Here is a 15374-nt window from a genome sequence, read left to right as displayed (position 1 = left end):
TGTTAAACAACTACTATAGGAAAAAAAAAAGGTCAAAAGTCTAAGGACTACTCAATGTTCATTTAATATTTAGACATTCTTCTTCTTATTTTTTAGAGATTTCTTAGGTTATGGTTGAGTCTTAAAAATGGTTTTGTTAGCAAGTAACATTTTATTTATTTATTTTTCTTCCTATTTCTTAAAGTAGACTTAAGGTGGAATTTGTACCAATCTAAGTTTAGAATTGTATGACAGATTTACAAGATCTCTTTCTCTAAAACCAATTAATTTAATTTAAGATATTATCTCAATATTGAATCTTTTAGATTGTCCTTAAATAAAAGATTCATTGATTGATAATTTATATAATTAAATAATATTTTATATTTGACTTCTTCTATTTTTATTTTTATATATATTATTATTATTATTATTATTTTTATTTCTTGTATATTTAGATGAAGTTGATATTTTTATTAGTTTCTTAATTTTTTCTTAATTATCAAAGATATGAATAAAAAACAACAAAAATTCACCATATACTTATATTATTAAAAAATAAAAAATAATTATTCAAAGATAGCATAATATTAAAACTATAATAACTATTGCCAAAGATAAGAAGATTAGAGACTTTTGAAACAAGACTAAGAATTAGAAAGATATTGACAAGGATAAAAAAGGCTTCAATTTCGTATCTATATGTACTATCTAACTTAGAAATATGTTGTGACATTCTAAAGGACCTCTAATATGTGTCTAACTTGCAAGACAAGTTTTTTTTTACATATGTTTTATATGGTCAATTTGTACCACAAGTCACCAAAATTTGCAACATTTTGCCAACTTGTTGGTTATATTTTCAACTCACTAATCACCTCTAAATATATATAATATCAAATCTATATCTATAAAGCTTGTCCATAAGATATTATCAAAATTATCCATTTTTATTAACTTCTACTTAATTTCACTTCTCTAAGTAGCTATTGGTGTTGGTTATATTCATAACATTTTCCATTCTAAGGATAAGTTCTAAAAGAAGTAGCAAATCATATGTTGAAGAAGTCCAATATGCAACAAATTATATTTGCTACATATTATTATCTTTATTCTCTTTATAGATAATTGATATGTCCTTTCAACTATTGATAGTGTATAATACAAGGATAAAAAGACTACTATGTTATTTGATTATTGTTGAATCATTTGTAACTTCTTTTAAAAAAAACAAAGTGTAACACCATCAAAGATGGATACTACTTCCAATAATATCACCAAATATTGAAATTCTTTTCTAGAGTTGTGATACCACATGTGTTGTATCTCACCATCTATTTCAAAAAGAACATGTCATTTTTAACAATCTTTACTATTAATTCATCTTATAGGTTGTAAAAATTTAAATTAATTTATTTAGTAACTTAATAAATCATAGTTTTTAAGTTAAATTTTCTTGTTTTTTATTCTTCATGTCATTAGCTCCACAGTTATATAAAAACCACAAATAAGAATAAAAGATATAATAAATTCTTTATTAATTTTTAATTTTTAATTTTTTTAATTTTTATTTTAATAATAATGAATTAATTAATTCTTTATCTTGATTTTGATGGATGTTGTTTTTAAAAAATATTAACATCTTTTTTTGTATTTACAAGATTCTTAATTAGCTTCCATGTGTATTTGCTAATATCATATTTGTGCCAATATATAAGATATTTTAACTTATTATGGTGCAGCCTTGAGTCTAAGACTTCTTCATCTTTAAACTCTCAATTATTGTTCACTTCTATAGAAAGAAGTGGCATTTGTCTTCTTTTTAATATATCTACTTTCTTGTATGGCTCAAAAAGAGACACATAAAGCATAAAATTGATTTTCATAGATTCAAGTAATTATAATTGATAAGAAATTAAATAAATCTATTTAAAAATAAAAAATAGTCTAATTTATAATAATCAAACTTATAATAAGATCAAATTATCTTGATATTACAATAAAATAAATATACCTTCTTGCTAACGTCAAATTGAGGTAATTCCTTATGATGGATATTTGTATTGATCTTTTGTCATTGTTGAATTCTTTTTAATTCTATCTTTATTATTGCATGTAGCTTTAATAAAAAAATTTCAAAATCTTCTATGGTATGATTAACAACTATTAAGAAGTCAAACGTATGAAGTTACAGATAATAATCATAATTAATAAAAAAATATATATAATTAAATAGAAAAATGTATTGTGTTATTATAAGCAAACTTTATTAATGAAAAAAGAGTTATTTAATTATCTTGATGGTAGTTGATGGTACATCTCAAATATTGCTTCAAAATTTAATTCATCCACTTTGTTTGTCTATCAATTTCAAGATAAAAAATTAAAGTTAGTTTTTTTCTACCTTCAATATCTAAAAAAGGTCTTCTACAACCTTGATACAAATTAAGTCTTTCTATCTAATATAATATCTTTTGGCAATCCATGATAGTAATAAATATTTTCAAAGAAAATTTTACTTGTTTCTTCACTTAAAAAAGTTTTTATACATAATACAAAATTTGCCATTTTGATAAACCAATCTATTATCACAAATATAGAGTCATATTGCCACAATGTTGTATTACGTATATTCTTGCTGGAAAATGCATGAGACACTTAGCTTTAGAAGGTAAGTAGAAATGTAATAACAATCCTACCAAGTCTAATAGAGTCTTACAAAAACTTTAAGTAATCCTTAATAATCCTAATCAAAATTTAATAAATCTAAAATAAATTTAAAAGTAGTTACAAAAGAAATATAAGAAGTCATAAATTAATCTCAAAAAAAATAATAAAAAATAATGAAGAAATATAAAAATAAAAATTTAAAAAATAATATATTTTTTTTTAAAGAAATAATAAAATCCTAAAAATATATTAAAAATAAAAATCCTAATTAAATCCTAATTGAAATCTTAATTAAAATCCTAATGAAACTTAACCATATCTTAGATCAAATCTTAATAGAATCCTAATGAAATCTTAAATCCTAAAAAACTTCTAATCAAATTATAGATCCTAAAAAAATTCTTAAAAAATCTTATAGTAGATTGAAACCTCAATAATTAATAATCAAATTGTTGATATTGACTAAAAATTTGTATAATTTTCAAAAGCTTATTTGGAAATAAGTACAAGAAAAATTGAGATCAATCAAATATACTAATTGAACAAAATATATGATAGTCTATTTAGAGATTGAATGGCATCATTTTCCAACCTTAATATTGAGCTCCCACTTCCAATATCTTCTTTTTAAACCATTGAATTGATCTCAAAATTCAAAAAAATATTAAAAATAAAATCTATTATGAATATAATTTTTTTTCTCTTCAATCCAAATGGCAGGTTATCAAAGATCTTAAAAACTCTTATTGACCTTCAAATTCCAATTTTTGAGACTTCAATCTACTTAAACTTCAATAAACTTCAACCTAATTATTTGAATAAGCTTAAATTAATTGCACACATTTAACACAACTATACTCACAAAATTACAAATTTTTATTTGTAGAATTATTACAAAATTCACAAAAAAATTTAAAATATTAATTCTATTTTATTTCACAAGAATCAGAGTCATGAAAAATAACCTTGACTTTGCAAAGCTCTTATAAAGTCATTAAAAACTTAAATCCTTCAAAAATAATTTTTAAAAACACTTATATACTTTTCTTTCAAATTTTTCTCTTTATTTGTAAAAGAATACTTGAGTCATTGTAGGTAAATGGTTTTGTATTTTGGGATCTAATTTCAATCTAAGTTTACAACTAGTCCTCTCTAGGTATCAATTTTTAGTGATTTAAGGTAATTTCTACTTAACTATATTGTCAATTCTCTCCTAAAGATGCCTATATTATTTACTTATCTCATTTACTTTGATTTGAGGTAATTGTATTTTTACAAAATAAATAAAAATTCCTTCTATAAAAGATAATATTACCACTAATTGTTTTACTATCTTCCTATCATTTATTCTTATTTTTCTATTACATCTTTCTATTAAGGTCTTCTATAATAATAACCATATTTTTATTTTTCACCACATAATTGTATTACTACACAACAATGGACATACATATTTATCTAAATATGAATTACTAGGTATAAGATAACTATAGATAGATTTGATATTATCTTATTATAAAGCTTCTTAGAAGCTTCATAGACATATGTTTGATCTTATACATGTTTGTAGTTGATTAATAGGTTAGAAACTTTACCAATAAATTAGCCACATAGTGCATGTGTTAATAACTTGTAGTACAAGCTTATAATATGGTACACATATAAAAAACTTGATGTCATGGACATACACATATAAACCAATAATTACTTATATGATTTAGATAATAGTAGGTAAAAGTAGGTCATTTCCATAATATCTTCTATTAAAGCTTTGTAGAAGCTTCATAGACACTGCTTTGACTTTATAGGTGTCTTTAATTGACTTTTTAAATTAAAAACGTGGTCAAAAAGTTGGCCATATACCACACATGTTGGTAGCTTGAAGAACAAGCTAACTATATGGCCCACATGTAAAAAACTTGCCTTGTAATCTAAGGCATGTGTCTTGCAAAGTCAACACATATTAGAGGTCTTATAGAACATTGCCACATAGCTGCTAATTAGATAGTATATATAGAACCAAGAGTGAAGCCCTCTTCACTTTTGTTAACTCTTTTCTTGCTTCTAGTCTAGATTTAAGAGTTTCTAGTTTCTTTGTCATTTGGCAATAGCCATTTTATTTTCTTTGTAATATATTTTTATTTTTCTACTTTTTTTTTGACACAAATTTTTCAGGTTTATGCATCTTCTTCTAGTTCATGTCCTTAATAGATTGAGAAGAGTATACTTATAATATTAGAGCTTTGTCTTTTCTTGATTAAGAGTGGATTATTCTTTTTTCTTGATAAGACATAAGTAAATTAGAAGTTATAGATTACCCTCTTCTAAACCAATATTGTTCTTAGTATCTTCTTTGTTCTCAAGTCCCCTCTTCTACTTATCTTGAGCAATATTAGACATTTATTTTTCAAGTATTATCATGACAAAGCTTCTTGAAATGAAGAGTGCAGTGGCACAAATGCAAGAACAATTGAAGAAGTTAATGCTTGCGATGCATCAACTCATTTTATCACCACAAAGAGCAACAAGAATGGCAGGAAGTGAAGACATAGATATGATTAGAGCTACTTCAATATCTGCACCTAATCATATCCCTTCTTCTACAATGGAACATCCTTCGAATACTAGAGAACCAAAAGTTCTCAAGTCTGAAAAGTTTAATAGCACAAGATCTAAGTTTCAAGGATTTATCAATCAAGTATAATTTTTGATTGAACTTCAATCCCAAAGCTATCCAACTCCAGGATTATAAGTCAGATTTATTGATACACTTCTTTCACGTTTAGCATTATCATAGTTTTCATCATTTCTTAAATGACAAGATCCACTATCGGATAATTTAGAGGCTTTTTTAGCAAAATTTTAATCCATATATGGAGAACATGATGCAACTCATGTTGCAATCAACAAGATGCATATTTTACAATAAAACAATCGATCCGTAATATTATATGCTTTACAATTTTGATAACTTGTAATTGATATCAAGTAGGACGATGCTGCATTTATTAGCTAATTATTCTATAGATTACAATATGAGGTAAAGAAATTGATGCTTAACTTATTTCATCTTCAAAAATTGAGTCAAGTAATTTACTTTGTTGTGAAGTATGACAAATGAGTTTTTGAATTTTGATTCAATATCAACGCCTCCTCAATGCATACATTTAGAAGTAGAAGATATGCAAATTAATAGAGTACATTTCAAACTTCTTACTGAGCAAGAAAAGACTCATCGCCGTCAAGAAAGATTGTGCTTATATTATAGAGAATCTAAGCATACTATTCAACATTGTCCAAAGAAGCAATGCAATTATAAAACGAAGAGTATAAATATCAAAGAAGATAATATATCAAAAAATAAGTTTGTCTAGCTACAATAAGGATCGTGCAGTTGGAACCTTAAATAATACCTAACAAAGGTTATATTCTTTCCTCAAAATCCTCTCCTTGTTTTATATTAAATATTATTTTAGGACCTATATATTACAAAGCTTTTCGTTTATTAGATTCAGGAGCCTCAGCATGTTTCTTAGATGAAGAATTAACTAAAAGACTTAACATATCTTTACTAAGGAAAACTAAATCTGTTCACATAAAAGTCATAGATGGTCGTCCATTGTCTTCTAGAGATGTTACTCACAAAACTCCTTCACATAAAAGTAATAACTAATGGTTATAATAGCTTTGTAGTATTTAATATCATTAGACCTCCCTCTAATCTAATAATTTTAGTTTTATCATGGGTAAAAAAATACAACCTTTGAGTTGATTGGATTTCTCGTACTCTTAATTTTTCTAAAAGTATAATTAAGAGTATAGTTAATCAAGTAGAAAATCACAATTCTAGTATAATTAAACCTATGTTTGTAGGTGCAAGAGCTTTTTTGCATGCTCCAAAAGAAGGATTACCCTATATTATTTATGCTACATCCATTTTGAATGGAACAAAGACTTCAAATAGTATTCCAAGCCAATATGAAGATTTTCAAGATATATTTGAAAAAAAGAATGCACATACTCTTCTAAAATATCATCCATATGACTACTCAATTGACCTTCAAGAAGGAGTACAACCACCATTTGAATCAATCTACAATTTATCAAAAAATGAGTTGGCCAAATTAAAGGAGTATATTGAAGAGAATCTATCCAAGAATTTCATACACCATTCCAAATCTTTAGTAGGAGCTGCAATTTTATTTGTGAAGAAAAAAGATGGATCATTGCAAATGTGTGTTCATTATGGAGGATTCAACAAGATCACCATCAAGAATAATTATTCACTACCTTTAACATTTCAACTTTTTGATTAGTTGAATCAAACTAAGATCTATAGAAAAATAGATCAATAAGGAGCATACAATGTGGTATGCATCAAAGAAGGAGATAAATAAAAGACTGTATTTTAAACTAGGTATGGATATTTTGAATACAATGTCATGCCTTTTGGACTTACAAATGCATTGGTAGCTTTTCAACATCTTATGAATGATATTTTTTGAGAGTTTTTAGATGATTTTATTATGTGTTATCTAAATAATATCTTGATCTATTCTAAGAACACAAAAAAAATATGAACTTTTTATTCATTGTGTCGTACAAAAATTAAGAGATGCAAGATTTTATGTCAAGCTAAAAAATTGTGTATTCCACACTATTCAAGTTGACTTTTTAGGATACATCATTTTAAACAATGTACTTATGATGGATTCTAAAAAAGTTCAAATGATTATGGATTAAAAGATCCCAAAAACAATCTAAGATGTCCAATGTTTTTTGAGATTTGCCAATTATTATTGGATCTTCATTAAAGACTTCTTTCAAATTGCAGCTCTACTTATACATTTGACTTGTAAAGACAAACTTCAATGGAATCAAGAAGAGGAAGCACCATTTGAAGCTTTAAAAATAACCTTTGTTTCTGCACTAGTCTTATATTGCGTTGACTTTTTTAAGGCATTCTTTATGAAAATAGATGCATCGGACTTTGCTTTGGGCATTGTATTATCACAAATGGGAATAGATGATAAACTTCACCTAATAGCTTTTCATTTCAAGAAATTTTTAGCAGTCGAGATTAACTATGAGATCTATGATAAAGAGCTTTTTGCAATTGTGGATTCTTTCCAAGAATGGTGTCATTATCTAAAAGGTGCTTCTAATACAATCATCTTATATATAGTATTATAATACATGAAGTCTTACTTGAGAATGCTCTAGGCACTTGGTTGTAGAAGGTAGAATAGAAATTGCAACAACAAAATCCTAACTCTAATAGAATACTAAATAAACTTTAATTAGACCATAACAATATTAAGGATGCTTTAATTGAATTCAAAGAAATCTCAAAGGAATTACAGAGAAATAATAAGAAATCTTAAAGAAATATTAGAATGATTACAAATATATTTCAAATATATCTCGATTCAATCTTAATTTAATCTTAGTTAAAATCCTATTAGACTTCATTCAAACTTTAGGCCAAAAACTAACTAAATCTTAAACTCTAAATAAATCCTAATAAAATCCTAAACCTTAAATAAAATCCTAGTCAAATCCTAAACTCTAAATCAATTCTTAACTAAATCCTAATCCTAAATCAAATCCTAATCCTAAATCAAACTCTAACCAAATCCTAAATCCTAAATCAAATCCTAACCAAATCTTAATCAAATCCTAAATTCTAAATCAAATCCTAACCAAATCCTAATTCTAAATTAAACCCTAACCAAATCCTAAATCTTAAACTAAATTCTAACAAAATCCTAAACCCTAAACCAAACCTTAGTAATTCCTATAATAGTTTTAAATCTCAATTACTAATTAATGAACCATTGATCTTAATTCAAAATTTTCATACTTCCTAATAATTAAATTAAAAACAAGCACAAATTTTTTGAAAAGGATTGGAATTACCAAATAGACGATAAGCTCAAAAATGTGCTAGGGTATTAACTAGCCTTCTTCTCTGACCTTGATGCCAATCTCTTAAAGTCAATATTTCTTTTTTTAATCATTTTATTGATTTCAAAATTCTCATATATATAGAAAAACAATACTACTATCTTCTTTTATGAATTTTACTCCAATCCAACTAGTAGATTGAAAGTTATCTTAAAAAAACTTAATAGACCTAAAATTCTACTTTTTGAAACCTAGACCTACTTAAACCTCAATAATCCTCAATTTAATCATTAGATCAAGCTAAAATTCACAATACATATTAAGTAAAACTATAACCATTAATTCACAAAATTTCTCTTATAGATCTATTACAAAAATCTCAAAATTGTCCAAAATATCAACACACTTTTATTTCACAAAATTCCAAGTCATTCAAAACAAACTTGACTTTGTAAAGTTCTTAAAAATTCATTAAAAATCCAAATCACAAAAAATTAATGCTTATAAAAATCATATATAGTTTGCTATCAAATTCTACTCTCTGATCTACAAAAGAATCCCAAAATCGTCATTGAAGCTTGGTTTTGTGCCTCAAGGTCTGATTTCGACCTTGGTTCATAATTGGACCTTTTTAGGTATCAATATCTAATTTTTCTAGGTAATTTTTGCTAGAATTTACTCTTAATTTCTTCTTAAAGATACTTGTATTATTTATTTTTTCAATCTATCTTATTTTACCTTATTTATAGTCCTACAAAGTAAGTAGAAGATACTTTTCTAAAAAGACAACACTTCTATTAAAAGTTTTATTATCTTCCTATCTTTTATCTATATTTTTCTATTTTATCTTTTAACTTGGCTCTTCTATAATAAGATCCATATTATCATCTTTTACCATATAGTTGTGTTATTACATGACAACGGATCACAAGGACTTTGAGTATTTCATGTTGCTCGTATTTTGAATCGTTGTTAAGCTTATTGGAACATGATTTTGTCAAGATTTGAGTTCAATATCACTTATCAATGAGGATAACAATAAGGTTTGTTTGATATCCTTTTCAGACATTCTTATCTTATCCCTAAAGAAGGAGATGCAACTTTTGATTAATAAAGGATAATTTTATTGAAGCTAGAAGAATTTCATCTTCGAATAGTGAAATCAACATTGACTGTTGATTCAACTTTTTTCAAAAAAATTCAAACAAATATGTCCTTTGATCTTCTTGTTCATGATATCAAGAATACTTCTTGTAAGTCTCATGATATTTTTAAGTTTGAGTTCAAGAACATCCTACTTTATTTTGATGGATGCGTATATGTGCTAGAAGAAGAAGCACATTTACATGTTCTTTAAGCACGTCATGACTTTCTACATGGAGGATATTTTAAATAAAACAAGACTCTGAATCTAATATCTAGAGATTTTTGGTGGCCGCAAATATTGAAGGCTGTAAAAGACTTTGTTCAATCATGTGACATTTTTTCAAGGTCAAAAATTCCTCAGCATCCATCTTATGGTCTTCTTCAACCATTACCTATTCCAAAACAACCATGGTCTTCTAGTTCTATGGATTTTATTACTAATCTTTTAGTCTCAAGATTGAGTGATTCTATATTTGTGATAGTAGATCATTTTACCAAAATGGCATATTTTGTACTATGCACAAAATCTATCACAAGTGAAGAAACTGCTAAGCTCTTTCTTGATAATATCTATCAATATCATGGATTGCTAAAAGATATTATATTAAATAGGAGGACACAATTTATATCAAGATTTTAGAGAACTCTTTTAAGATTTTAAAGGTGGATATAAAGCTTTTTTTGGCCTTTTATCATCAAATTGATGGATAAACAGAGCATATAAACCAAGTTTTTGAGCAATACTTTAGGTGTATCATCAATTATCAATAAGACAATTGGAGAACCTTCTTGCCATTGGCAGAGTTTGCTTATAATAATACGATGCATTCTTCTATGCAATAATCTCCTTTCTTAGCCAATTATGATAACCATCTATGACTTGATACTTTTGACTTCTTAAAAATTGATAATCTTGTGGCAAAAGGTTTGATAAATCATTTATCAGAGCTATATGCAACAATGAAGATGTAATTAAAAGAAGCTCAAGAACAATAAAAGATCAACATGGATATCTATTAAAAGAAACAACCATAATTCAATATAGGTGACAAGATATGGTTGCTTCATCGTAATATCAAGGCTTCTTGTCCTTCTGATAAGTTAAACAACCGCAAGCTTAGAACTTTTCTTATTTTTGGACAAATCAATTCAGTTGTTTATCGATTATATCTATTGGAGGCAATGAAAATCCTTCTTATCTTCCATGTATCTCTTATTAAACCATATAAAACTATAAATATAGTAAAGAGAAGACAAGCTCCACCTGCTCCTATAGAAGTAGATAATAATGAAGAATTTGAAGTAGAAGAAGTTTTAGAGTCAAGGCAACGTCGAAATAAATTAAAATGTCTTATCCATTGACCTGGATATGATATTTATGAATGCACATGGGAGCCAATATAAATTCTTGTAAATATAGCAAAGGTAGTGGATGCTTTTCATCAATGGCATCCATCTAAATCAAAATGAAGAATAATTAGTCTTTATTATAAAAGAAATAAGGTCTAAAGAAGATTGCATTCTACTTTATAACTTTTTTTTTGTAGCTCTTGTGTATTTGTAATGCTGAGAAGATGAAAAATCAACAACTAGCAAATTCAACTTAAAAGCTTTCATTTGTAGACTTATTAAATGAGACATTATGATTGTCACAATGTTCAATACCACAAAATCGAAATGAAGATCTTCAAGAATGACATGTCCTTCCTCAAATATATAATGAGATACAACGTGTTTGGTATCATGACCTTGGAAGAGTCTCTCGATGTTTGGTGATTTTATTAGAGGTAAGAATAACTCTTCATGATATTCTAAATATTTTATTTGAAGGAAGTTACAAAGGCCTCAACAACAACCAAATAATAAGGTGGTCTTCCCGTCCTCATATAAGAATCTATTGATGGCTGAGACGGCCTATCAACTGTCTTCAAAGAGAACAAAGATTGGAGTATGTAGCAAATATAATTTGTCGCATCTTGGATTTTTTCAATATATAAAGACCGTTCTTTATGGACTTCATCTCTAGATGTGAAGATAATATCATCGACATACACATGTAAACCAATAATTGCTTATATGATTTAGATAATAGTAGGTAAAATTAGGTTAATTCCATAATATCTTCTATAGAAGCTTCATAGATACTACTTTGATTTTATATGTATCTTTAATTGACTTTTTAAGTTAAAAACGTGATCAAAAAGTTAGCCATGTGCCACATATATTAATAGCTTGAAGAAAAATCTAACTCTATGGCCTACACATAGAAAACTTGTCTTGTAAGCTGAAGCATATATTCTACAAAGTCAACACATATTAGATGTCCTATAGAACATCACCACGTTGTCAAAATGTAAAATAGCTAATAAGTGAAAGGATGAAAAAAATATTATATTTTTGAATATCTTATTTCAAATATATTATAACAAATTATCTTGGAAAAATAGATAATAGTCAAGGAATAGAAAAATTAAAGGTGCTAATACTGCCTTTTTACAAAATAAGCTTCTATTTACTTTGTAGGACCACAAATAGAGCAAAATAAGATAGATTAGAAAAATAAATAATATAGGCATCTTTAAAAATAAGTTTAGATTAGTTTTCAGTAAAAATTATCTAAAAAAACTAGATATTGATACCTAAAAAAGGCTAGTTATGAACTAGGATCAAAATCAAACTCTAAGGCACAAAATTGAGCTTTAATAATGATTTTAGGATTCTTTGGCAGATCAAAGAGTGGAATTAGAGAGAAAACTTGATAGAATGGTTATAAGTGTTAATTTGGAGTGATTTGGATTTGTATTGACTTTGTAAGAGCTTTGCAAAGTCAAGGTTTGTTTTGAGTGACTTTGGATTTGTAAAATAAAATGTGAGATACTTTTTGGAGAATCTCGTAAGTTTGACAATAGATCTATAAATAATTTTTTTTGATTTGTAGATATATATATGTGTTCAATATATGTTGTGAGTTTGAGCTTGATCAAAAGATTGGATTGAAGATTATTAAGGATTAAGTAGGTCAAGGTCTCTAAAAGTAGAATTTTAGGTCTAGTAAGGACTTCTAAGATTTCTTGCAATTTATTAGTTGGATTGAAATAAAAGTTATGTATATGGATGATAGACTTATTTTCCTATATATGTAAGAATTTTGAAATAAACTGAATGGTTTGATAAAGAGATATTAGTGTTGGAAATTCAACATTTGGATTGGAGAAGGAGGCTGACCAACATCCATGCAGATTTTAGGGTTGATTTTATTTTTGATGAATTTGATCTTCTTTAAAAATTTTGTGCTTATTTTTAAGTTGATTTTTAAGAGTTGTGAATAATTTGAGTTAAAATCAATAGTTCATTCATTAGTTATTGAGGTTTAAATCTACTGTAGGAATTATTTGGGATTATTTAAGATTTGATTAGGATTTATTTAGGATTCAATTAGGATTTGATTAGGATTTGATAAGGATTTGTCTAAGATTTGACTAAAATTTGATTAAATTTTGATTAGGATTTAATTAAAGTTTTTATTTTAATATTTTATAAAGATTTTTTTTAATATATTTTTGAATTCTATATTATTTCTTTATGATTCTTTAAAGGTTTTTTAGGAATACTTTGTATTTTTTACATAAGTCCTTTGAAATTTTGATTGAATTTGATTGATATTTTATTATATTTGCTAATCTTTAATTATAATTGGTTTAAGAATATATTAGAGTTTTTAGGACTTATTGTTGCAATTTTCTTTTTATCTTCCACAACCAGATGCATGATGCATTTTCAAGCCAAATGCCATATAATACGACAATGCAGCTTTTATTTAGATAGTATATATAGAGGTAAGAATGAAGCCCTCTTCACTCTTGTCAATTCCCTTCTTGCTTCTAGTCTAGATTTAAGAGTCTCTAATTTCTTTGTCATTTGGAAATAGCCATTTCATTTTCTTTCTAATATACATACTACTTTATTTCTATTTTGTGACTTTTTTTTGATACAAATTTTTAAATTTTATGCATCTTCTTCTAGTTTATGTCCTTGATACTTTCTTTACAAGTTAAGACAAGTATCTTGCAAATTAGACATATGTCAAAGATCTTATAGAATATCACTATATACTTCATAGTTAGATAGTATATATGGAAGTAAGAGTGAAGCTTTTTTTACTTTTATTAATGCCTTTTTAGACTTTAATCTTGTTTTAAGACTTATTATTCTTCTTTTCAATAGCAATAGCTACTTTAGTTTAATATTTTATCATCTTTGAGTGAATATCTAGTCTTTTTGAGTGTCAAGAGAATATCTTAATCTTTTATTTCTTCAAGATTTATGTCCTTAAAACTTTGACAAGAGTACTATCTTCTTGTCATAGTTTTGTTTTGGAAGTAAGTAAAATACTTCACTTCAATTTTTGTATTTTGAAGAACTGTCCACTTTTAATTAAAATTTTAATTTTTTAATATTTATTTTTTTATAATTAGAATGGACTAACCTTCTTTGTGAATTTTTTTTGTTTTGTATTAGAAGTTATAAATTACCTTCTCTTAATTTAACTTGTAGATTTTTTTGAATTATCTATGAAAAAAAAAATTATAAATACTTTGCTTGGTAGAATTGAAAATAGGTTTACAACTATTATAGATCTCGATAAGCTTGTCAATACTTTTAGAGTAGAAATCTCATGTATTTTTAAAATCAATTATAGAGATACTATTCTAATACATATGGAAGAAGTTAATAATAAAGTTTAAAGTCTACACCAATTTTTTTTTACAATTGAAAAATATAAATAAAATAAGTTTATAAGTAAATCTAAGTAGTCTTATTATTACAAATATAAGAAAAGAAAAGATAAATATGTTAGAAAATTTTCATAGAATAAGATCAAAGTTTCAAGGATTTATACAACAAATAAAGTTTTATTTAAGAGTGCATCCTTTTCAATACCATAATGGATTTATTCAAGTTAGATTCATGAAAAAATTTATCTTTGCTAATATTTTTTTTTAATTTTTACCTTTGATGTAGAAAAGATTTATATCTCTTCTATGACTTAAATTCTTTTTTAGAAGTGTTTGCAATCACTTCTAAAGAAAATAATTGAAATTGATAACAAAGACCAAATTTATATCTTTATGGCAAAAATCACATTTAGCCACTATATATGCAATCAAATTCTAAAACCTTCCTTGCAGATTGGAATGACAAAGCCCTTATTGATCTATTTCAATATGTATTAAAATATAATTTCAAAGAATTGATGTTGACAATGCTAAGAGCAGTTTCATTGGAATAAATTATTATTGAAGCCATTATTTGCAAAAATCTACTCTTTAAAATATGCTAATATTAATTTGATTAGAGAAGTACAAGTCAAGACATGAAAACAACTTCTAAGTTTTCAAAAGCTTATTCATCAAGGCTGGAATCTTTGCAAATTGACATGATATAATTCAAACCTCTTATGAAGCGAGAAAAGATTCAACACTATTAAAAAGGTTTACATTCATATTGTAGACAACCTAAGCACATTACTCAATATTATCCAAAAAAAATATAATCACAAAATGACTAACATGGTTGCCAAAAAAGATGATATGTTGAAAAATAGTTTTTCCAACTATAATAGAGATCATGTAATTGAAATCTTCTAAATTACTTAATAAAGGTTTTTTTCT

This window comes from Physcomitrium patens, chromosome 6 (assembly GCF_059467195.1).
Source record: "Physcomitrium patens ecotype Gransden chromosome 6, ASM5946719v1, whole genome shotgun sequence".
NCBI lineage: Eukaryota > Viridiplantae > Streptophyta > Bryopsida > Funariales > Funariaceae > Physcomitrium > Physcomitrium patens.
The sequence above is the reverse complement of the archived record's forward strand: the minus strand, read 5'-3'. Positions refer to the sequence as shown.